The sequence below is a fragment of the Aotus nancymaae genome, unplaced genomic scaffold (genome assembly GCF_030222135.1).
Source record: "Aotus nancymaae isolate 86718 unplaced genomic scaffold, 86718_ANA_hifiasm-v0.15.2.pri h1tg000028l, whole genome shotgun sequence".
In the NCBI taxonomy this organism is placed as follows: Eukaryota; Metazoa; Chordata; class Mammalia; order Primates; family Aotidae; genus Aotus; species Aotus nancymaae.
The window spans coordinates 25,028,263-25,054,458 of NW_026988441.1; the positions used below are offsets into that span (position 1 = coordinate 25,028,263).

Here is a 26,196-nt window from a genome sequence, read left to right on the forward strand (position 1 = left end):
AGTGCAATGGCGCGATCTCGGCTCACTGCAACCTCCGCCCCCTGGGTTCAGGCAATTCTCCTGCCTCAGCCTCCTGAGTAGCTGGGATTACAGGCACGCGCCACCATGCCCAGCTAATTTTTTGTGTTAGGAGAGACGGGGTTTCACCATGTTGACCAGGATGGTCTCGATCTCTTGACCTCGTGATCCATCCGCCTCGGCCTCCCAAAGTGCTGGGATTACAGGCTTGAGCCACCGCGCCCGGCCTTGCCTTCCAGTTTCAAATGACTCTTTTGCCTCAGCCTCCCACGTAGCTGGGATTACAGGTACCCTTCCCTAGCCCAGGGTAATTTATGTATTTTTAGTAGAGATGGGATTTCATCATGTTGGCCAGGCTGGTCCTCAAACTCCTGACTTCATGATCTGCTCACCTTGGCCTCCCAAAGTGCTGAGATTACAAGTGAGAGGCACCGTTTTTTGAGGTTTTTTTGTTTTTTGTGATGGAGTCTCTGTCATTCAGGCTGAGTGCAGTGGTGTGATCTTGGCTCAGTGCAACCTCTGCCTCCTGGGTTCAAGCAATTCAACTGCCTCAGCCTCCCAAGTAGCTGACTGCAGGCACGTGCCACCACATCTGGCTAATTTTTTGCATTTTTAGTAGAGACGGGTTTTCACTGGTTTCACCATTTTAGCCAGGATGGTCTTGATCTCTCGACCATAGGATCCACCTGTCTCAGCCTCCCAAAGTGCTAGAATTAAAGGCGTGAGTCACAACACCCAGCCTCAGCCATGAGTTCTAGTTTGATTGCACTGTGCTGTGAGAGATTGTTGGGATTTCAGTTCCTTTGCATTTGCTGAGAAGTGTTTTACTTCCAGGTATGTAACCAATTTAAAATAAGTGCCATGTGGCACTTAGAAGAATATGTACTGTGTTGTTTTCGGCTGAAGAGTCCTGCAGATGTCTATCAGGTCCACTTGACCCAGAGCTGAGTTGAAGTCCTGAATATCCTTGTTACTTTTATTTCTCAATAATCTATTATTGACAGTGAGGTGTTAACATCTCTCACTGTTAGTGTATGGGAGTCTAAGTCTTTTTGTAGGTCTCTAAGAGTGTGTTTTTTAATTTGGATGCTCCTTGAATTAATTCTTTTAGCATTATGTAATGCTCTTTTTTTTTTTTCTTTGTTAGTTTAAAGTCTGTTTTGTCAGTGATTACAACACTTGATTTTTTTTCTGCTTTTATTTGCTTGGTAAATTTCCACCTATGTGTGTCTTTGCACGTGAGATGGGTCTCTTGAATACAGCACACCAATGAGTCTTGACTCTTTATTTAGCTTGCCATTCTGTGTCTTTTAATTCGACATTTAGCCCATTTACATTTAAGGTTAATAGTGTTTTGTGTGAATTTGATCTTGTCCTCATGATGCTAGCTGGTTATTTTGCAGACTAGAGATTGTTGTTTCATAGTGTCATTAGTCTTTGTACTTTAAGGGTTTTGTGCACTGCCATTATGAACTGAAACATTCTATGTGTGGCTGTATATTTACGTTTAATAGAGAGCTAAATATATGGTTTCATGATGTTGTCTAGCACCACTTATTTTTCAACATAATGGACTATTTTAGTATTTCTCTGTTTAATATGGAGAATCTATGACTGTTCTAGTTGTAATAAATATGCTGAGCTTTTATTTTGGAAAGTCTTTATTTTTATCTTCTTTTTGAAGTAAAATAATTTTGAATTAGGTATGATTGGTTAGAATTTTTTTATTACATAAAAATTTGGGAAGTTCTCAATCTTTTTTTCTTCATGTTACCTGTGCATTACTATTTCTCTTATATTCTGCTTCTAAGAATATTTCATGAATATATTGACTTATTTGATGGTGTTCAGTAAGTTTTACATTCCATGCTTTAATTTTGTTCTGCAATATTTTATTTTTGTGTTATATATTTCAGGGTATACTACCTCAAACCAGTTAATTGTGTTTTCTTATTTTGGTTTGTATTATAATTGTGTATAACAATGTTTAGCTCTGTACATAAGACAGTGTTGAGCAAAATCAACTATGAATTAGCTATATGTCTACTGCCCTAAATTGTTTTAATTCTGTAGCTTTGAAATGTGTTTTTCTTATTTATTTGAGATGGAGTTTCACTCTTGTTACCCAGGCTGGAGTGCAATGGTGTGATCTCGGCTCACTGCAACCTCCGCCTCCTGGGTTCAGGCAATTCTCCTGCCTCAGCCTCCTGAGTAGCTGGGATTACAGGCATGCACCACCATGCCCAGCTAATTTTTTGTATTTTTAGTAGAGATAAGGTTTCACCTTGTTGACCAGGATGGTCTTGATCTCTTGACCTCGTGATCCACTCACCTCGGCCTCCCAAAGTGCTGGGATTACAGGCGTGAGCCACCGTGCCCGGCCCTTATTTATTTTTTAAAACAGAGTCTTGCTCTGTTGCCCAAACTGGAGTGCAGTGGTGTGATCTTGGCTTATGGCAATCTCTGTCTCCCAGGTTCAAGAGATTTTACCACCTCAGCCTCTTGAGTAGCTGTGATTACCAGTGCCCACCACTATGCCCAACTAATTTTTTTGAATTTTTAGTAGAGATGGGGTTTCACCATCTTGGCCAGTCTGGTCTTGAACACCTGACCTCGTGATCCACCTGCCTCGGCCTCCCAAAGAGCTGAGATTACAGGTGTGAGCCACTGCGCCCTGCCACAAAAAAAAAGTTGAAATTTTAAAACATTTGTTATTATATTTTTTTCATTTACATATAGCCATATGATATATTATTTACAAATGTATATGACCTTATACACAAGGTTGAATGCAAATACCTTTTGGGGTGGGCCTAGCTCAGCTCAGGGAGGAAGCCCTGCCTGAAAAAATGCAGCCTAGGCTGTCACTCTTCATTCAGCCCAGTATCTAATCACATCTTCTGTCACTCAGGGCCTGAGAGGGTGGGGTTTTAAACGTTATCCAATCAGCGACGCTGGGCTGTGAACCGTCCAATCAGGCACACGGCTGGAGCGGACAGGACGGCTTCCGGGATGTGGCGGGCCCTTTGTCTCTCCCGGCAGCCAGAGCTCCAGGTTTGGTTTTCACTTCTCTGTGTCTCCTGCTCCTGGAGGCCCAGCCTCTGTAGCCCCGTGACCTGCAGGCATTGAGAGATCCACAGCTAAGATGCCAGGACCCCCTGGATGCCTAGAAATGGTGAGAATGCTGGGTCAACATCCCTAGAGAGGGGAAGGGGTTGGTTGGAACCGGCGGGAAGTGGCCGTGGCGGGACTCGGGCCTCCCCAACGTCAGCTCCACAATCTGAGCCCTGAGTTCTCCTTGCCCAGCTCGGCCCCAGTCTCCTTCAGCCATAAGATGGCGGCTGCGCTGACAGCCAGCTCACGGGCGTCCTGTCTCTGCCCGGTGGCTGTGCCCTGGCCTGGAGCCCTCTCTGTCAGCTTTTGCACCCTCTGCACCGCGTGTCTCCCAGATTCTGCAGGAACCGCGAGAGGGTCATCAGCGGAGAATCCTGATTTGGGGTGCGGGTTTATGAATGGAAAGAGCTTTGGTCCGTGGGGTTCCCAGTTTCTATTTTCTCCTACTAAAAATTTATGGGAGTCACTGCAAAGATATTAAAACATTAATGTAAGAGTGGTTCTAGAATTGTAGAGCACCCAGCTATGGTTTGTAGTTTGTGGTCTATGGGAGAGGCTTGAAGGAAAGTCTTTTATAAAATTCACGATGAAGAAAATCAGATTTAGCAATTGGTTAAGTACAGTTACGTGGTGTGTATATATATATATTTTTTAAAAGGAGCCGTGCTCTGTCGCCCAGGCTGGAGGCTGGAGTGCAGTGGCGCGATATCGCCTCACTGCAACTGCTGCCTCCTGAGTTCACGCAATTTTTCTGCCTCAGCTTCCCAAGTAGCTGGGACTACAAGCGTGAGCCACTGCACCGCACTAACTTTTGTTTTATTTATTTATTTATTTATTTATTTATTTATTTATGTATGTATGTATGTATGTAATGATGGGGTTTCAACGTGTTTGACCAGACTGGTCTGGTACAGCTGAACTTGTGATCTGCCCGCCTCGGCCTCTCAAAGTGCTGGGATTACAGGCCTGAGCCACCGTGCCCGACCTGTTATTCACTTTTTAACAACAGACATTCTGATTGGTGTGAGATGGTATCTCATTGCAGTTTTTTTGTTTTGTTTTCTTTGCATTTCTCTAATGTGATGAGCATTTTATAAAATATTTTTGCTAGCCACGTATTTGTGTTTTCAAAAATCTGTTTATGTTTTTTGCCTACTTTTTAATGCGGTGGTATGTTGTTTTCTGGTAAACTTGTTTAAGCTTCTCTATTCTGGATATTAAATCTCTGTGAAAAATAATTTGCAATATTTTGTTTTTATTTTGTAGATTGTCTGTTTGGTCTGTTAATATTTTCCTTTGCTGTGCAAAAGCTCTTTAATTATGTTCCATTAGTTAATTTTTGCTTCTGTTGCGGTTACTTTTGGTATCTTCATAATAAAATCTTTGCTAGTTTTTGTGCCTAGAAAGATATTTTCTAGGTTACTCATCTTACAGGTGTTTTTTTTTTTTTTAATTAGAAGTTTTGCATTTAAGTCTTTAATTCTTCTTGAGTTGATTTTTACATATGGTGTAAGGAAGGGGACTAGTTTTAATCTTCTACATAGTGCTAGTTAATTGTTCCAGCACCATTTATTAAATAGGGAATTCTTCTCACATTCCTCTCATTAGCTTTGTCAAAGATCAGATAGTTGGCCTGCCTCAGCCTCTTAAAGTGCTGGGATTACACGTGTGAGCCACCTTGCCCGGCCATCAACATAGAAATCTTAAAGACACCCCTTTGAGAGTGTGGCTCGTAAAGTTTTTCAGATCTTGTTTAGTGAACACTACAGTTATGTGAGAGGCTCCAGGTGTAAATAGAATCTGATGACAGAATCTGTAAGTGTAATCAAGCATCTTAAGAGTGAGAGATCAAGGCCACAAAGTATCCAGAGCCATGACCACAGCTATACCTACCTTTAAATTGTGATATTGGAGTAGAGTATTCTTGTCCTTCTTACTCAAAAGCTAGCAAATCAGGATACGTGATCCAGCTTCTGGAGCTCCACCAAGGCAGTTCCATTTTTTATTAGAATCAGCCTGAGTTTCTTCAGCCTGGGTTATTATTGTGCCATCAGCCCTAGGTCACTGGGAATCCTCTCACAATGAGCTAGGTGTCTTTAAGACATTTGAAGATGTCCAGGACAGAATTGTGTCAGACTGACAAGAATGATTAATTCTGCTTCTGTATCAGTGTAAGAGAAAAGAGTTATCCTGTGTTGTCTTCTCCCTGATAGAAGAGATGACTTTGGTTGGTTCCCAGATGAGAGTTTCTGAAGTTTTCTGGTACTTGGGTGAAAGACAAAGAGGAGGCCTGGTGACTCAAACAAATAAACTAATTGCTTCCATTACATATGATCATTCAAAAAATAGATACAGCAGTCATGGTCCCTACTATCCACAAACTTTTATTCTAGACTAGCAACTGCATACATGATTGAATTAAGCATCATATGGTTGGTACAATGAATAGATGTGTGAAAAAAACAAAAACAAAAAACTTGGACCCCCTTTTTTTTTATATTGCTGTGACTTATCTTATTACCTGAAGGGCTATTTATGAACTGAGTGTTGCTATTATTTGTTTTTCTTTTACTTTTCTAAGAATAGATATATTTATCTTCTGCTAAAATTATCCTAGAAAACTTAAAAAGATTCATTTAAATTGCTTATTAGTATATGTTATAAAACTGACAAAGCAGTGGCAAAAATATAGTTAAGTCACATAAACTCTGAAATTTAAGTTTTTAGGTAAGCTTAGGAAAAACAGAGCTGGAAATACCCCAGAGGCATAGAGAACAAATTCCATCTAGGGTCTCTCCCTGCCCCAGTTCTGATCGGATTCACCCTTTTTGGAGGCCTTATTTAGGTCTGGCCCCACTCTGGAGTCTTTCCTTACAAAACTGATTCATAAAGATTCAAGTTTTGGCTGGTAAATCGTGCTGACTTTCTAGAGCTGGTGCTCACAATATCCTGAAACCCAAAAACAGATACATAAGAAAAATAAAGTATACATTTCAAGATCTTAATTTTTAAATTTTGTCGTAAAACCAGTGCTTATAACAAGATTTCATTTAGCAACTTGTTTTCTATTCCTGCAGATCCAGTAGTAGCTCCACAAGTCACAAACGAGTAAATATAAACACAAAAAATTTCTCTAAACTACATTAAACTCTATGTTTATAGTTCTTTATCTGTAGATCTTCATTTGTCTATATTTAGCTTTTAGTTATTTATATATCTTCATCTGTCTACATTTTTAGCTTTTAGTTTATATGTTTTTAAGAAAATCAATGACAGAGAAACAGAGAAATAAATATTAATTCTGGGCTCTTTAAATCCTGAGAACTATTGAGCACTTAGTATGAACTTTCAAGGTGTTATTAGGATTTAATCACATAATGTGTCATTCCCAGCACAGTGCCCTGTAACACACTCTTGAGCACATAGTACCTTCTTTTTATTATTATTATTATATTATTATTTCACAATCTTTATTATAGTAGAATGATGGTCCTGGGCCACCAGCTTAAACCTTGTGGCCTTACAAAAGACCTGTGTCAACAGAGCTTGCCTCCTTCTCTAGACAGGGGCTCAGCCACCTCCAGGGCATCCCTGCTGCATTTTCTCTGCTGGAGGATGGGGCAGAGGATAAAGAGAGAAGAAGGCATGACCTCACCTCAGGCTATAGCAGCTCCTCCACCACAAAGATCCTTTCTCCAGTAGGAAGAGAGGAAAACAGCAATCACCAGGGTTACCACCACTTGTGGTATGGCCAGGAACCCATTACCTCCTCTTACAGTTGCAGCACATGGTACCTTCTTAATAAACATTACATTAGTTCATGTATACATATTTTTTAAATACAGACTTATTCAGACATTGCTGCCTTTTGTTTTTCTCTGTAAACTTTAAAGAGACAGCAAAGAATAGGAAAATTTAGAATGGAGTTATTTTTGTCTTTTTTAAAATATGTTTTCATTTTTAGGCTGGTTGAGGTGGTTCATGCCTGTAATCCTAGCACCTTGGGAGGCCAAGGAGGGTGGATCATGAGGTCAAAAGATCGAGACCATCCTGGCCAACATGGTGAAACCCTGTCTCTACTAAAAATACAAAAATTAGCTAGGCATGGTGGCACACAACTGTAGTCCCAGCTATTCGGGAGGCTGAGGCAGGAGAGTTGCTTGAACCAGGGAGGCAGAGGTTGCAGTGAGCTGAGATTGTGCCACTGCGCTCCAGTTTACAGACAGAGTGAGACTCCGTCTCAAAAAAAAAATTTTTTTCATTCTTATTACATAAAAATGTTTCATGTTTTATTTAGCTTTCTGACTGTGTATGCTCCTTCAAAACTTTCATGATGATTTTCTATTCCGCAATAAGGAAAGCACGCTTGATCCTGTCAATAACACATTTAGCACACATGGAACCACCATAGGCCCTGCTGACATGTTTCTTTGGTTTGGACTTTTTTTTTTTTTTTTGAGACGAAGTTTCGCTCTTGTTACCCAGGCTGGAGTGCAATGGCGCGATCTCGGCTCACCGCAACCTCCACCTCCCGGGTTCAGGCAATTCTCCTGCCTCAGCCTCCTGAGTAGCTGGGATTACAGGCACGCGCCACCATGCCCAGCTAATTTTTTGTATTAGTAGAGATGGGGTTTCACCATGTTGACCAGGATGGTCTCGATCTCTTGACCTCGTGATCCACCTGCCTCGGCCTCCCAAAGTGCTGAGATTACAGGCTTGAGCCACCGTGCCCAGCACCAAGTGATTTTTGAGCTCATTAAAGTTTTAGAGGCAATGCTTAGCTAAGTGGTTATCAGTCCAGGCTTCTGATTAGTATTACATGGCCAAGTTGCAGAAATCTCTTTACTTGTACCTTTTCCACAGGTTCTGTTTATTGTTCTAGGTAAAAGAATTTATGTTGTTTTAATCATGTCTCATGTGACTCTGAGATGAGGCCAGAATTAAGTATGAGAGGTTCAAGATACATTCATGAGAGTGAAGTTTCACCTTTGCAGTTGGTCACAGGGACTCTTCTGTTTGGTTTTCATGGGGAGAGGTCAGAGTGACCCGTATTTTCATTACTGTAGCAGAACTTGCTGGTATTTGTGGCAGGGTGGGCTCCTGAAGACAGAAATAGAGAAACATATTTTTAATTAATGGAGGAGCTCATTGTTCATGAAACTCTTCTGTTATAAAGAAGAGAAATGGTCCATGCATGGTGGCACATTCCTGTATACCAGCTACTCGGGAGGCTGAAGTGGGAGGATCGATTGAGCCGAGGAGTTCTCGGCTACAGTGCGCAATCTCAAGAGGGTGTCCACACTAAGTTCAGCATTAATATAGTGACCTCCCAGGAGTGGGGGATGACTAGGTTGTCTAAGGAAGGGTGAACCAGCCCAGGTCAGAAACAAAGCAGGTCAAAACTCCCATACTAATTAGTAGTGGGATCCAGCCTGTGAATAGCCACTGCACTCTATCCTGGGCGACAAAGTGAGAAACACCCCTCCCGCCCCTGATCTCAAAACATAAATAAATAAACATAAAAAAATAATTAAAATGGGTGGACTTTTCCTGCAGGTTTTAGTTCTTTTATCTGTGAGTGTGAGGGTAGCAGGTAAATAGGTGGTGCTGACACCTTTAAAGGCATTTTCTCAAGATGCTAGTGTAAATCTAAAAAGGATTTTTAAATAAGGCAAAAAAAAAATGGCTTTTTTTTTTTTTTTTTTTTGCTGAATATGTCTCAGATAAAGAGCTATGTCCACTCTGCCTCCTGGAGTGCCAAGCGTTTAGTCCTTGCAAACCTTTACTTCTCTACTTGTGTTTCTTTTCCCCTAGTGAGTTTGTTTTAACTATTATTTAAAATTCTTTTGATAGTCAAAGGTCTCTGCAAAATATTTCTCTCCTATATCCCAGAGCCTTCTCTACACTCTCTAAATTGTGGCTTTTTATATGCCATGCAGATTTCTCACCACAAATTTATAATCTGTGATATTAAAAATGTTCCCTTTGTTTTCGTTAAACATGGGAAGATGTGGATACTCAAGATTCCTAATGCAGAAAAGCTGGGGTCTTAATAAAGATGGAGAACATGTAATGTTGACTCATCTGTGTTCTTCATTAGCTCTATGCAGAACAGGATTAAGAAAATGCTTATTTAGACAGGATGACATTTATTACCCTGAAAGTTCTGAAAAAAGAATTAATGAGAGATACTTGCTCTCTAGGGTGATAAAGAAAGACTTAATTGTTATTTAAAATTACAGAACATAGACGATATCTGCATGTTGGACTCTGCATAAAACTGATTTTTCTGTATGGTTAAATTCAGACTATAATTTACTTTTTTTTTTTTTTTTTTTTTGAGACGGAGTTTCGCTCTCGTTACCCAGGCTGGAGTGCAATGGCGCGATCTCGGCTCACTGCAACCTCCGCCTCCTGGGTTCAGGCAATTCTCCTGCCTCAGCCTCCTTGGTAGCTGGGATTACAGGCACGCGCCACCATGCCCAGCTAATTTTTTGTATTAGTAGAGACGGGGTTTCACCATGTTGACCAGGATGGTCTCGATCTCTTGATCTCGTGATCCACCTGCCTCGGCCTCCCAAAGTGCTGGGATTACAGGCTTGAGCCACCGCGCCCAGCTACTTTTTTTTTTTTTTATTTCCCAGAACAAATGCCTGCCAAATATAATTTACTTCTTGAGGGGCAATATCTCAGCAGTGATGCTGTGTTCTTCTCTGTGCCTCAGCACATCATAAAACATTGTACTAGTGCAGTTGATTTTAAAATTTACTTAAAAAGCTCTCTGAAATATTTATTTTATTATAGAGTTTTTTTTTTCTCTTCATTATTAAGTATGTTTATGTAGCTAAAGAAGAGCTGTGCATAAACCATCACAGTTAATCTGGCAGCTGCCTTTCTTTTTTTGCATATCTCTGTCTTTGGAAAATAAAGACTCTTATCTTTCTTTACAGGCCAGAAAAACTGGGTAAAACACAGGTTCTTCCACTTAATGGATGTTTGACAAAATATCCTTGTTGTGCCAAACACACTGGTGTTACTAGTGAGCTTGTTAGAAATTCAGAAACTCAGAATTTATTTCAGATGTTCTGAAAAAGAAAAAATCTGCACAAGATCTCCAGTTTATTGTACACATTAAAACTTAAGGGGTGACTTCTAACTCAACATGTCTTTTTTGTCTGAAAAACATGCACAACTCATTCTTTGTGATGCAAATATAGCGCTAAAAATGTACATGTTTATGTTTATGGCTTTAGCTTTATATTGTATTATTCATTAGTGTATCATATATACACTAGCATTCTGTATCTTATAGCATTCCCTTCTCAAGAGTTAGAGAATACATTAGAGAATATTTCTGTGTTAAAAATTGTTGGATAATTTAAGTCATTCCTATAAGTCAGAACCAATATTCTTTACTTTCTCATTTAAGTATAATTTAAATGATAAATTCTGCCTATGGACACTTGTAAATGTGTATGTGTGTGCATGTGTGTATGTGTGTGTGTGTGTGCGTATGTGTGTTTTTCAGGGGCCGTTGACATTTAGGGATGTGGCCATAGAATTCTCTCTGGAGGAGTGGCAATGCCTGGACACTGATCAGCAAGATTTGTATAGAAAAGTGATGTTAGAGAACTACAGAAACCTGGTCTTTTTGGGTGAGAATAACTTTAATACACAATTCCTTATATACCCTAAAAGTTTCATTTCTCTATTTTTGTAGAATAATTTTTGGTAATTTATGCTTTTCTTTCTTTCTTTCTTTAACTTTTTTATTATTTTAAAGATCGGGTTTCTCCATGTTAGTTAAGTTGGTCTCAAACTCCTGACCTCAGATGATACACCGGTCTTGGCCTCCCAAAGTGCTGGGATTACAGTTGTGAGCCACCACACCCAGCCAATTTATGCTTTTCATAAATGAATTTCTAATCCCTGTTTTCAGAAAGTCTTGAGATATTGTCCACATAGAAAAAACTTCTTCAAGATGTTTTATCTTGGCCCGAACTTTTTACATTCCTGAGCTGGTCTGTATCCTTCACTCTAGAGTAGTGGTAATTTCAGAAATTTAGTGGTATAAAATATTGTTGCCCCATGTTAAAATCGATTTGTCATCACTAATTTTTGACGTAGAGTACTGGGTAGTGAAATTAAGGACCTATAAATTTAAAATATTTTCTAAGTGTTAAGAACTTTCTGTCATTAAATAGTATTTTGGGATTAATTTTCTAGAATGTTCTATGACATCCTTTTTAGTAACCATGGTAGTAGGTTGGTAATTAGAGAATATGAACAAGATTCATGTAATTTATTTTTAATAAAGCAGGTATTGCTGTCTCTAAGGCAGATCTGATCACCTGTCTGCAGCAAGAAAAAGATCCCTGGAATATGAAGAGACACAGTATCATAGCCAAACCCCCAGGTGGGTGAGAGTGAATAAAACAGTTGACATAGTTGAAAGGTTGGAAGATTAGGGGGGGAAAAAAAAAAAGCCAGTCCCTACAATGTGTTTTGAAAAGCTATGTTCCAAAGCAACTAGTTTCTGGGAAGCCTGAGGTGTTTGTTTGTTTGTTTTGTTGTTATTGTTCTCACATAGGGCCATGTTCTCTCTTACCCTTTTTAATTCTCTAAGGATTCTACTCCTGAGATGTTTGGCAAAAAAAAAAAAAAAAAAAGGAATTCTACTTTCCCTTCATTGATCTTCCTTTAAGTTTACAGTGAGAGCCAACGTCCTCTTCATAGCATATGAGACTCCACAGCAGGGCCGGGCGCAGTGGCTCAAGCCTGTAATCCCAGCACTTTGGGAGGCCGAGGCGGGTGGATCACGAGGTCAAGAGATAGAGACCATCCCGGTCAACATGGTGAAACCCTGTCTCTACTAAAAATACAAAAAATTAGCTGGGCATGGTGGCGCATGCCTGTAATCCCAGCTACTCAGGAGGCTGAGGCAGGAGAATTGCCTGAACCCAGGAGGCGGAGGTTGCGGTGAGCCAAGATCGCGCCATTGCACTCCAGCCTGGGTAACAAGAGCAAAACTCCGTCTCAACAAAAAAAAAGACTCCACAATCTGCCTGCCTTTGCATTGTTTGGGGGGACACATAGATATCTGCATGATTTTGAGAAACTTTATGTTAAACTATTTTTTTTGTTGTTTGTTTTTTTGAGGAGTTTCGCTCTTGTTACCCAGGCTGGAGTGCAATGGCGCGATCTCGGCTCACCGCAACCTCCGCCTCCTGGGTTCAGGCAATTCTCCTGCCTCAGCCTCCTGAGTAGCTGGGATTACAGGCACGCGCCACCATGCCCAGCTAATTTTTTGTATTTTTAGTAGGGACGGGGTTTCACCATGTTGACCAGGATGGCCTCGATCTCTTGACCTCGTGATCCAGCCGCCTCTGCCTCCCAAAGTGCTGGGATTACAGGCGTGAGCCACCGCGCCTGGCTATTTTTTTTTTTTTTTTTAATTCTCTCTCTTTTTTTTTTTTTTAAGACGGAGTTTCGCTCTTGTTACCCAGGCTGGAGTACAATGGCGCAATTTCGGCTCACCCGCAACCTCCATGTCCTGGGTTCAGGCAATTCTCCTGTCTCGGCCTCCTGAGTAGCTGGGATTACAGGCACACCGTGCCCAGCTAATTTTTTGTATTTTTAGTAGAGACGGGGTTTCACCGTGTTGACCAGGATGGTCTCGATCTCTTGACCTCGTGATCCACCCGTCTCGGCCTCCCAAAGTGCTGGGATTACAGGTGTCAGCCACCGCGCCCAGCTATTGTTATTTTATTATTTGATTCTTGTAGCTTTGTTTCTCATTTTCTCTCTTAATTTGTGTCTTTTTTATTTGTATGTTGATATGCTTTTACTTCTTTCTTGTTTTGTGTCGCTATGTAACTATGTTCTTTGTGCTACTGTGGGGATTACATAAAACCTCCAAAAGATGTAACATATTTCAGTTTGATAAAAGAAAAAAAAAAACACTTTAGTTGCATGCAAAACTTTTTTATCATCTGCTCTCAAATTTGTCATTGATGTTTCAAATGATATCTTTTTAGGTTGTATATTCATTAACAGATGTTTATAATGATTTCTATGCTTTTAACTTTCAGATTTTAGAGAATTAAAAATGTTTTCTGTACCATTATGCTTTAAAAATCAATTTTTGTGTTTGTGTTTCTTTTCCAGAAAATGTGTTTTTATATGATTTTATGTTTTGTTGAATCACACTATTTTCATTGGAAGAAACTGCTTTTAGCACCTTTTATATGTAAGGCAGTGCCAATACACTTTTTCAGAATTTGGTTAGTTTTGAAGGTTTTAAAAAATTTACTTAGCAGGACAGATTTGCTGATGGTATTATACTCACTTGATAGCCATATATTTATTTAGGGTTTTGACTATATCAGACAGTACCCTTCTGACCTGCAGAATTTTTGTTGACAATTTACTGGCTATCTCATAAGATTATGCTTGCCAACAACACATCACTTTTATCTTGCAGTTTCCAAGATTCTCTTTTTGTCTGTGACTTTTGAAATTGTGCTTATATATGTTTGTTATAAATATCCTAGTTTGTTTTTTGAGCTTCATTTTTATGTCATTCCTTTTTTCAGGATGTTTGTTACTGTTTTTGATTTTTTTTTTTTTTGAGACGGAGTTTTGCTCTTGTTACCCAGGCTGGAGTGCAATGGCACGATCTTGGCTCACCGCAACCTCCGCCTCCTGGGTTCAGGCAATTCTCCTGCCTCAGCCTCCTGATTAGCTGGGATTACAGGCACGCGCCACCATGCCCAGCTAATTTTTTGTATTAGTAGAGACGGGGTTTCATCATGTTGACCAGGATGGTCTCGATCTCTTGACCTCGTGATCCACCCGCCTCGGCCTCCCAAAGTGCTGGGATTACAGGCTTGAGCCACCGCGCCCGGCTGTTTTTGATATTTTTTAACCTTCATAATTTTTTTTTGATATTTTACATATTTTTGTCCTTATCCTCATTTTTCTAACTTTCTGTAGTTCTGTTTCTATTTTACTCACTGAATATTATTTATTTTCAATTTTTAAAATTAATGTACATTTTTATGGTGTCTGAAACTTTTATAATATTTTTGATAAAACCATATTATCCTATTTTTTATACATTGTAATCTTTGATTGAAATTTGGACATTAAAAAAAAAAGCTTTGTTGTGGTATAGTTTCAACAATTGTCTTGGTTAGAGATTCTGGAAATCTCTCAAACATTTTCCTAGAATGTGTCTTGTCTACAATTTTGGTTTTTTTTTTTTTTTTTTAAGCTAAAAATGTTTGTTTGTTTCTTTTTTTTTTTTTGAGACAAAGTCTTGCTCTGCCTCCCAGACTGAAGTTCAGTGGCATGATTTTGGCTCACTGCAACCTCTGCTTCCTGGGTTCCAGCAGTTCTCTTATCTCAGCCTCCCAAGTAGCTGGGAATACAGGTGTGTGCTACCACATCTGGCTTTTTTTTTCAGTAGACATGGAGTTTCACCATGTTGTCCAGGGTGGTCTCAAAACTCATGACTTCAGGTGACCCACCAGCCTTGGCCTCCCAAAGTGCTAGGATTACAGACATGAACCACCACACCTGGCCTGTTTGGGTGTTTTCCTAACAATAGTCAGTAGTCATGTGCTACACCTGTTTTTTATGTGTGGCACTGCAGCCTCCCTGCTGCTGTAACATTTAGCTTTGGTGTTATTCCAAAGTATACCACCATTTATTTCAGCATTATATGTCAGAAGAGCCAGAAACCAGTGTCTAGAAAGGCCCTTAGAAGCAAGTAATAAACATATATGTGCCAGTATTTTACTTGTCTTTTAAAAAAGAAACCAAAAGTTGGCTGTTTACTTGTAAAGGCACTATGTTATATTGGGGAGCAGGAAGAGCTGTGCTGGGTAAATGCAACAGACTTTTCTTTTTCTTCTCTGTCACTCTCTGTTGTGCTCAGCTGGGGCATTTCCCACTTCACTCATTTATAAATTTTCCTCAGATGTATTTTTGTTATGTTTTTGTTACATTTCCATGTCTATACAAAATAGGACCTTTGGTATTTTGCTGTGCCATCTTGTATATGTAGTTTGTATAATTTTATGGGTTAGATTTGTAAAGCATATTCGTCTGAGTCTAGTAAATGGAATAATTTGTTATTTTTATTTCTTTCAGTTATATATTCTCATTTTGCCCAAGACCTTTGGCCAGAGCAGGGCATAAAAGATTCTTTCCAAGAAGTCATATTGAAAAGATATAGAAAATGTGGACATGAAGATTTACAGTTAAGAACAGGATGTAAAAGTGTGGAAGACTGTAATCTGCACAAAGAAGGTTATAATGAACTAAACCAGTGTTTGACAACTACCCAGAGTGAAATATTTCAATGTGATCAATATGTGAACTTCTTTTACAAATTTTCAAATTCAAATATACATAAGATAAGATATACTGGAAAGAAACCTTTCAAATGTAAAAAATGTGACAAATCATTTTGCAGGCTTTTACACCTAACTCAACATATAAGCACTCATACTAGGGAGAATTCTTACCAATGTGAAGAATGTGGTAAAGTCTTTAACTGGTTCTCAACCTTTACTAGACACAGGAGAATCCATACTGGAGAAAAGCCCTACAATTGTGAAGAATGTGGCAAAGCCTTTAGTGTATTATCAAACCTTACTAGACATAAGAGAATTCATGGTGGAGAAAAACCCTACAAATGTGAAGAATGTGGCAAAAATTTTAAAGAGTATTCACACCTTACTACACATAAGAGTATTCATACTGGAGAAAAACCCTACAAATGTGGAGAATGTGGCAAAGCCTTTAGGGTACTCTCAATCCTTACTAATCATAAGGTAATTCATAGTGGAGAGAAACCCTACAAATGTGAAGAATGTGGCAAAGCTTTTTACCTATCCTCACACCTTACATCACATAAGATATTTCATACTCAAGAGAAATCCTACAAATGTGAAGAATGTGGCAAAGCTTTTTACAGATCCTCACACCTTACTACACATAAAAGAATTCATACTGGAGAGAAACCCTACAAATGTGAAGAATGTGGCAAAGCCTTTAGGGTACTCTCAATCCTAACTAATCATAAGATAATTCATACTGGAGAGAAACCCTACAAATGTGAAGTATGTGGCAAAGCCTTTAACCGGTCCCCAAAACTTACTGCACACAAGGTAATGCATACTGGAGAGAAACCCTACAAATGTGAAGAATGTGGCAAAGCCTTTAGGGTACTCTCAATCCTTACTAGACATAAGAGAATTCATGGTGAGAGAAAACCCTACAAATGTGAAGAATGTGGCAAAGATTTTAAACAGTACTCACACCTTACTACACATAAGAGTATTCATACTGGAGAGAAACCCTACAAATGTGAAGAATGTGGCAAAGCCTTTAGGGTACTCTCAATACTTACTAGACATAAAATAATTCACAGTGGAGAAAAACCTTACAAATGTGAAGAATGTAGCAAAGCTTTTAATAGGTACTCACACCTTACTATACATAAGAGAATTCACACTGGAGAGAAATCATAAAATGTGAAGAATGGCAAAGCTGTTAACCGATACTCACCCCTAGTACACATAAGGCAATTCATGCTGGAGAGAAATTCTACAAATGTGAAGAATGTGGAAAAGGCTTTATTGGCCCTCTACCCTTACTAAACATAAAAGAATTCATACCAGAGGCTGGGCGCGGTGGCTCAAGCCTGTAATCCCAGTACTTTGGGAGGCCGAGGCGGGTGGATCACGAGGTCAAGAGATCGAGACCATCCTGGTCAACATGGTGAAACCCCGTCTCTACTAACACAAAAAATTAGCTGGGCATGGTGGCGCGTGCCTGTAATCCCAGCTACTCAGGAGGCTGAGGCAGGAGAATTGCCTGAACCCAGGAGGCGGAGGTTGCGGTGAGCCGAGATCGCGCCATTGCACTCCAGCCTGGGTAACGAGCGAAACTCCGTCTCAAAAAAAAAAAAAAAAAAAAAAAAGAATTCATACCAGAGAGAAATCATATAAATGTGAAGAATGTGATAAAGTTTTAACCACTTCTCAACCCTGACTACATATAAGATAATTCATGCTGGAGGGAAATCCTACACATGTCTCAAAGCTTTTTATTGATTCTCATGCCTTACTAAACATAAAATAATTCATACAGGAGAGAAATCATACAAATGTATAGAATGTGGCAAAGCTTTTAACAAATTCTCATCCATTACTAAACATAATTTATACTGAAGAGAAAACCTATAAATGTGAGGAATGTGGCAAAGCTTTTAACCAGTGCCTCCAACTTACTGCACATAAGATAATTTATACTGGAGAGAAGCCCTACAAATGTAAAAAAATGTGGCAAAGCTTTTAACCAATCTTCAACCCTTACTATACATAAGATAATTCATGCTGGAGGGAAACCCTACAAATGTGAAGAATGTGGCAAAGGTTTTAGCCAATCCTCATACCTTGCTAAACACAGGATAATTCATACTGGAGAAAAATCTTACAAATGTGAAGAATGTGACAACACCTTTAACCAGTCCTCAATTCTTACTAAACATAAAAAAATTCACACTGCAGAGAAATCCTATGAGTGTGAAAAATATGGCAAAGCCTTTAGTCTTCAGTTCTTAAAAGACATGGAGAGAAACTCTACAAAGCAGGAAGATGTGACAATGCTCTTGAAAACACCTAAAACTTTTCTAACCATATAAGAAATCATATTGATGAGATTTCATATTGGTTATAACAACAATACATTTTACCCTAAAGAACGTTATATAAATTAATACATAATGAGATATTACTCATTTATGAACTGGCATTATTAATAGTTAAATATTTGTGTTACACAAAATGATCTACAGATATAATGCAACCTCTATGGCATTACTAGCAATATCAGAAACTCTTAAAAATTATGTCAAAATTAAATTTTAGTGATTAAAAACAATAAAAATTTAACCCACAGAAACAATAATCTTTAACTTACTTGTAGTTGACAGCCACCAGCACAAAAAATCATTACAAATGTTAATCCATCATGTTACTAAATAGTATGCAGTTACCATCTTTTACCTATACCCTTGAGTAAGGTGGAAGAGGGTAAAGTTTGTGGCATAATGACACTTCACTGAATGCTCAATAGTATTTAACATGTTAAAAATGTTGAATTAAACTTCATGCATAATCTAAAATTTAAAAAATGTATTATATAAAAGTACAATTAGTACAAACACTAATTTTAAATAAAATTAAACATGTTTTCTTCTCATGATAATGCATAATATTACTCTAAAAACCTACCTCATGCATCACTGAAATAAGTTGACTCCAAAGAACCTCTCCATTAGATTTTCATTATGCATTTTACTTTTTTTTTTTTTTTTTTTTTGAGGCAGAGTTTCACTGTTGTTACCCAGACTGGAGTGCAATGGCACGATCTCAGCTCACCCAACCTCCACCTCCTGGGTTCAAGCAATTCTCCTGCCTCAGCCTCCCGAGTAGCTGGGACTACAGGCATGTGCCACCATGCTCAGCTAATTTTTGTATTTTTAGTAGAGACGGGGTTTCACCTTGTTGACCAGGATGGTCTCGATCTCTTGACCTCGTGATCCACCTGCCTCGGCCTCCCAAAGTGCTGGGATTATAGGTGTGAGCCACCATGCCTGGCTGCATTTTACATTTTAATATCTTTATTTTTCTATAAAAAAGATTATAAATAATGCCCACCTAATAAAAAAGAATCTCTTGCCAGGTGTGGCTCACGCCTGTAATCCCAGCACTTTGGGAGACCGAGGTGGGCAGATCATGAGGTCAGGAGTTCAATACTAGCCTGGCCAACATGGTGAAACCCTGCCTCTACTAAAAATAAAAAAATTAGCTGTGCATCATGGCAGGTACCTGTAAGCCCAACTACTTGGGAGGCTGAGGCAGGAGAATTGCTTGAAAGTGGAAGGCAGAGGTTGCAGTGAGCCAAGATCCTGCCACTGCACTCCAGCCTGGGCAAGAGTGGAACTCCAACTCAAAGAACAAATAATAAAACAAAATGGATCTCTCATATCTTTGATGCTGAAACAATTGATCCCATGCTTTCACATGGGAATCCAATAGGAATGAAGAAACAGTAGGAAATAATTTCAGAGTTGAATGATATTATTCTTTTCAAAATACCTGTAATCCTTTTCAAGACATATACTTTAGATTTAATTATAACTGCAAAAAAACCTTCTGATCCTCTTGAAGTTATATTCAAGGCTGGGTTTAGTGGCTTACACCTGGAATCCCAGCACTTTGGGAGGTTAAGGTGGGTATCATGAGATCAGGAGATCAAGACCATCCTTGCCAATGTGGTGAAACCCCATCTCTACTAAAATATATATTTAAAAAATTAGCAGCGCCTGGTGGCACACACCTGTAGAACCGGCTACTTGGGAGGCTGTGGCAGAGGAATCACTTGAACCCAGGAGGCAGAGGTTGCAGTGAGCTGAGATTGAGCCACTGCACTCCAGTCTGGCAACAGAGCAAGACTCCGTCTCAAAAAAAAAAAAGTTACATACAAATAATTTTTCTACCAACTTAGTTTTAGATTTCCTATACTCAGCACTCTGATTTAGTATATCTGAAGTGTCAGTGACTTATATATTTCTACCATAATTTATCTGATACTTGCATAGAGTTAATTATGGATTTTTTTTTTTTTTTTTTACTTCTACTACATCTGGAAAAATATATTCTAGTGTGAACACTCTTTATTTGGTGAATGTGACAAAGTTTTACTCTTGTTGCCCAGACTGGAGTACAATGGCACAATCTGCTCACCACAACCTCCACCTCTCGGGTTCAAGAGATTTCTCCTGCCTCAGCCTCCCAAGTTTGATTGGATTACAGGCATGCACCACCATACCCAGCTAACTTTTTTTTTTTTTTTTTTTTAGTAGAGACGTCGTTTCTCCATTGGTCAGGCTGGTCTTGAACTCTTGACCTCAGGTGATCTGCCTGCCTTGGCCTCTTAAAGTGCTGGAATTACAAGCATGAGCCATAGTGCCTAGCCCTTATTTATTTTTATTTTTTGGAGGAGTCTTGCTCTGTCGCCCAGGCTGCAGTGTAGTGGTGAAATCTGGGTCACTGCAAACTGCTTCTCAGGTTCAAAGGTTCAATCTCCTGCCTCAGCCTCCCAAGTAGCTGGAACTACAGGCTCACATCACCACGCCCAGCTAATTCTTTGTAGTTTTAGTAGAGTCTGGGTTTCACTGTATTGCCAAGGCTGGTCTTGAACTCCTGAGCTCAGGCAATCCACCCGCCTCAGCCTCCCAAAATGCTGAAATTATAAGCATAAGACACTCTGCCTGGCCTCAGATAAGACTTTTAGGCCAGGCGCAGTGGCTCAAGCCTGTAATCTCAGCGCTTTGGGAGGCCGAGGCGGGTGGATCACGAGGTCAAGAGATCAAGACCATCCAGATCAGCATGGTGAAACCCCGTCTCTACTAAAAAAAATACAAAAAATTAGCTGGGCATGGTGGCGCGTGCCTGTAATCCCAGCTACTCCAGAGGCTGAGGCAGGAGAATTGCCTGAGCCCAGGAGGCGGAGGTTGCGGTGAGCCGAGATCGCGCCATTGCACTCCAGCCTGGGTAACAAGAGCGAAACTCCGTCTCAAGAAAAAAAAAGAAAAAAGAAAAAAAAATCGGCTGGGTGTGGTGGCTCAAACCTGTAATCCCAACACTGGGAGACTGAGGCCAGCAGATAACCTGAGGTCAGGAGTTCGAGAGCAACCTGGCCAACGTAGTGAAACCCTGTATCTACTAACAATAAAAAATGAGCCAGTTGAGGTGTTGCATGCCTATAATCCCAGCTATTTAGGAGGTCGAACTACTTAGGAGGTTGGGTGAACCAGCGGACAATGTTGGGGAGAAGTGGGAAGGAAGGTTGTTGCAGTTAGACTCCAGACAGATGGCTTCAGGCCCCGCGTGCCACTCGGCCACACATGGCCTGTAGGGTGGACCCGCTGGGCCTCTGCCCTCGACACTGGCTAGCTTCTCTGTCCAGATGTCAGCCCCAAGGCAAGGACCTGGCTGCCTGCTTGGAAATAAAGTGGACCAGATAGCTTTAGCCGGCGGCAATACGGCTTTGGTCCAGTAGAGGGTGCGATGACGGCTCATGCGGCCTTCCCTTCACGGGCTTACCCAGGTCATCCTCCCACTTCGGCCTACAGAGTAGCTGCAGCTCTGGGGACCTTTTTGAGGTTTTATTTGTTTTTGTTTTTGTGGTTTTTAAATTTTTTTTTTCCTAACCCCACTTTGAGTTCCTTTCCACAGTACATTGAATTACTATTTTTTCCTTTTCTTTCTCTCTTATGTTCTTTCCTCCTGCACACTGACGTTGCTGTTGCCTTAAATTTTTTTCTTCTTTCATATATGTGCACACACACACATACACACACAGAGAGAGAGAGAGAGAAATAAATAAATAAATATATACGTATAATGAGGTCTTCTCACTCTGTCACCCAGGCTGAAGTGCAGATGTGTAATCACGGCTTACTGCAGCCTGGACCTGCTTGGACTCAGGGATTCTTCTGTTTTAGTTCCCCCGATAGCTAGTACTACAGTCATGCATCACCATGCTGGCTCTTTTTTTTTTTTTTTAATTTTACTTTTTATTTTTGTAGAGATGACCTTTGGCCATGTTTCTCAGGCTGGTCTCGAACTCCTGTGGTCAAGCAATCCACTAGCCTTGACCTCCCAAAGTGCTGGCATTATAGGCATAAGCCATCTTGCCTGGCTAGCTATCTGTCTGTCTATCTGTCTATCTGTCATCTGTCTATCTATCATCTATCTATCATCTATCTATCATCTATCTTTGTCTGTCTGGCTTTGTCTATCTATCTATCTGGCAGGCTCTGTCTGTCTTTCTGGTCTATCTATCTATCTATCATCTTTTTAGTAAAGATGTGATCTTGTTATGTTGTCCAGGCTCTGAATATATTTATATTTTTAAACTTTAATTGCTATTTTTTAATAGCGATGTCATCTCACCATGATGTCCCCAGAATAGTCTTCAACTCCTGGGTTCCAAGTATCCTCTTTGGCCTCCCAACGTGCTGGGATTACAGGTATGAGCCACCATGCACGGTCTGGTCATGTTTTTGATGTATCAATTCTTTCCAGTCTAGATGCCTAATCTTGCGTCTGAACATTCCTTCTGGTATGATAATGACATATGACTTTCCCAGCACCAGAGTGATTTAGTGGCCCTGCACTGGCCCAGCCCACAGAAGGGATTGTGACATATCTCTGGACCCAGCACTTAGGTGGTGTGACTATTCTATTGCCTTGGCACTGCCCACAGGGGACATTGTGACATCACTGGATCTTGTATCCAGGTGATGTGAATCCTCTCTCCAGCCTTGGCTCTTCCCCAGGGGACACTGTCATATTGCTGGGCCCCAAACACAGGTTATATGACTCTCCTGCCTGTGCCCTGCCCATGTGGGCCATTGTGACTTTTGCTGGGTCCAACACCCAGGTTATGTAACTCTACTGCTTAGATCCTGCCTACAGAAGACATTGTGACAAATCCCTGCACCCATCACACAGGTAATGCTCTCTTCTCCTGCCTGGCCTCTGCTCACAGAAGGGGTTGTGACATAGCACTGGGTTCAGAACCTAGCTCACGTGACTGTCCCACTCTTTCTATATTCTGCCTGAAGAGGATATTGTGACATGTCAGTGGGCCTAATACTAAGGTAGCATACCCTTATGTTTTGACACTGCCCTTAGAAGGCATGATGATTAATTGCTGGGCCCAGAACCAATGTGATGTGAGTTTCCTGCCTGGACCCTCCCTACAAGGTGCATTGTGACACATCTCTGGGCACTCTGACTATTTGATGAGACCGTCTTCTCTTACCTAAACGTTGCCCAAAAAGAGACTGTGACATAACGTTGGGCCCAACACAGAGGTGATGTGACTCTCCTCTCCTGCCTGTTCCTTGCCCACAGAAGAAAGAAGACTTATTGCCGAGTTTAGCCCCAGGGCATCCACCTGCTCCCTTGAGAAGCTACACTCCATACCTCAGGTTGTCCTTAGGGAGAAAATGATATTCACTAGACACTCTGGCAGAAAAAGTTATGGTGTGTATCTTGGTTTACCCTGAGGCATAACTGTAACCCAGTGTAAGGTTTAAATGAGGCAACTGAGGCCAGTTATTGGAATAAAGAAATTTAATTGGCTCCTGGGTGAGGTTCTGCGGTTTGACAGGAGGGGCCAGAGAAGTCGCGCTTGACTCCTCTTGGGCGTGGGTTTTTTTTTTTTTTTTTTTAAAGACGGAGTTTCGCTCTTGTTACCCAGGCTGGAGTGCAATGGCGCGATCTCGGCTCACCGCAACCTCCGCCTCCTGGGTTCAGGCAATTCTCCTGCCTCAGCCTCTTGAGTAGCTGGGATTACAGGCACGCGCCACCGTGCCCAGCTAATTTTTGTATTTTTAGTAGAGACGGGGTTTCACCTTGTTGACCAGGATGGTCTTGATCTCTTGACCTCGTGATCCACCCGCCTCGGCCTCCCAAAGTGCTGGGATTACAGGCTTGAGCCACCGCGCCCGGCCGGGCGTGGGGTTTTATAGGGAGTGGAGGCGTTTTGATTTGTTGTGGGGAAGCAGGACGTGGATGGGGCAAGCTGCTATTGGCAGGTAGGTGGGATTTCCGGTGAGCAGCCGACCAGGGGGAGTGGGACCTGGACGGGGCAAAACGCTATTGGGCAGGTTCTGGCGGGGCTTCTTTTAAATTTTGGCGGGATTTTTTTTAAGGGCGGGCTAGGTACTGAGTGCAGAGCCTAGTGTTGAGTGCAGATTTGAGTGCTGAGTGCAGAAGTGGGCGTGGAGTGGTGACGTGGTTTCTAGGCATGGATGGGGGTGAGAGTGTCCGAGCTCCCGACTCGAGGTGACCGGCCTTACACCCAGGACCAGTAAAAAAATAAAGGTGGGCTGAAAACACATCACTCTAACATAAAGTTTCCAAAGAAAAACCTTGCTTTGAAAACATTCTAAAATTTCTGTGCCTAAGGAAGATTTAAAAAAAAAAAAAGGCGATCCTTTTGTAGTTCATGAGTGTGATGATTGGGTGTTCATACGTTTGTGTGAAATGTGCTACCCTTGAACCTTGTTATGACGTCGGCACATTACCCATCTGATGTGGAAAAAAAAAAAAAAAAAGGCATAGAAATTTTGTGCAATAAAGTAATTATTTTTTGCTTTTTCATCATGAGAAATATTTTCAAACAGAAAATAATTTTAAGTGCCATCCAATGCTTTGTCAAAACATAATTAAAATAAGGTATCAAAATGTACACTAAATAAAAAAATAGTTGGTAATGTGAATTAGGAAAGAGACGTTGGTATTTAGAAATGTCAGAAGGAACTAGATTCAGTATTTTAGTTTATTTGCAGTTCAAATATATCTGCAGGCCAGAGTTAGGCTGGAGGAGTGAGGCTGGGAGGTACACTTGAGACCCTTCAGGGAACACAAACTTGTAAAAAATGCAGGGGAATATCAGTCCCCTGTGAAGAGTGAGAATAATTAACTGGCAGGCAATTAGACTAAGGAAGCTCTAGTTCCCACTTACAGAAACTGCTATGTAACTGTACCTAACCAATTGTTAAATACGGTTTTCTTTATCACGCACCTTATAAATCGTTCAAGCTCCTTTCATAAACCAAACTACAAATAGCTTCTCTTGTAAACCACAAACTACAAAACATACCGGGTGCTCTACAATTATTGAATCACTCTTTGATTAAATTCTTAAATATTTTTGTGAGGACTGCCACATATTTTTAATAAGAGAAAATAAAAACTGGGAACCCAAAGGACCAAAGCTCTTCCCATTGATAAACCGGCACCCCAAGTCAGGATTCTCCCGAGGACCCTCCCGTGGTCCCTGCACAATCTGGGAGAGACGCAGCACTGGGGGTGCAAAGCTGCCCAGAGAGAGCTCCAGGACAAAGCACAGTCACTGGGATGGGAAGAAACAGGACGCCCAGGACCCCTGCTGTCAGCGCAGCAGCCATCTTATGGCTGAAGGGGATTGAGGCTGAGCTTAGCAAGGAGAACTCCGGGAGCAGATTGTGGAGCAGACTGTGGGCAGGCCTGAGTCCTGCCACAGCCACTTCCCACCGGTTCCAACCAGCCCCTTCCCCTCTCTCGGGATGTCTGACTGGGCACTCTCACCATGTCTAGGCTTCCAGGGTTTCCTGAAGTCTTAGCTGTGGATCTCAAAATACCTGCAGGTCACAGGGCCACAGACGCTGGGCCTCTAGGAGCACAGGACTTACAGCAGTGAAGACAAGACCTGGAACTCCAGCTGCAGCAAGAGACAAAGGCCCAGCCAAACCCAGGAGCCATCCTGTCCGCTTCAGCTGCCTGTCTGATTGAACTGTCCCCAGCTCAGAGCTCCTGATTGGATAATGTTTAAGACCCGCCCCCTTCAGGACCTGAGTGACAGAAGATGTGATCAGAAGCTGGGCTGAATGAGTGACAGTCTAGGCTGCAGCCTTCTCAGGCAGATCTTCCTCTGTGAGCTGAGCCAGGCCCACCCCAGAAGGTGTTTGCCTTTAACCTTGTGTATAAGGTCATATGCACTTGTGAATAATATGCTATATGGCTATTCACAAATTAAAAGAACATAATAACAATTGTTCTAAAATTTTAAATTTTATGACCTTCCTGGCTTCTAATCATTTGAGCAGGCAGCCTGAAAAGGGAGGCAATCTTTAGCCTGGCATGGTGGCACATACCTGTAGTCCCAGCTACTCGGGAGGCTGAGGCAGGAGAATAGCTTGCACTTGGGAGGTGGAGGTTGCAGTGAGCTGAGATCGCACAACTGCACTCCAGCCTGGGCAACACAGTAAGACTCTGCCTCAAAAAAAAAAAAAAAAAAAAGAGGCAATCCTCTGAAATGAAATGTGAGCCACTGGTCAGACGTGGTGCCTCACGCCTGTAATACCAGTACTTTGGGAGGTCGAGGAGGGTGGATCTCCTGAGGTCAGAAATTTAAGACTAGTCTGGC

At 41.0% G+C, this 26,196-nt stretch overlaps 1 long non-coding RNA gene, 1 other non-coding gene and 1 pseudogene across 5 annotated transcripts; 2 read left to right on the plus strand and 1 right to left on the minus strand.

Annotated features, from left to right (window-relative positions):
* The first annotated feature begins 2,283 nt into the window (after nt 1-2,283).
* Nucleotides 2,284-26,196, plus strand: part of LOC110569459 (zinc finger protein 91-like) — a 72,604-nt pseudogene continuing 48,691 nt past the window's right edge.
* On the minus strand, nt 2,389-25,558 carry LOC105726300 (uncharacterized). 4 transcript variants are annotated; one of them, XR_010344321.1, is made up of 5 exons: nt 25,359-25,558; nt 7,870-8,232; nt 6,788-7,132; nt 5,026-5,397; nt 2,389-3,134 (listed from the first exon to the last, which is right to left on the minus strand). It is a non-coding gene; the product is annotated as an uncharacterized LOC105726300 (long non-coding RNA). The 4 variants fall into 4 exon arrangements; XR_010344318.1 differs by having other exon boundaries at nt 5,026-7,132; XR_010344319.1 differs by having other exon boundaries at nt 2,389-3,184; nt 5,026-7,132.
* Nucleotides 24,220-24,323, plus strand: LOC135276882 (small nucleolar RNA U13). Its single transcript, XR_010344436.1, has one exon. It is a non-coding gene; the product is annotated as a small nucleolar RNA U13 (small nucleolar RNA).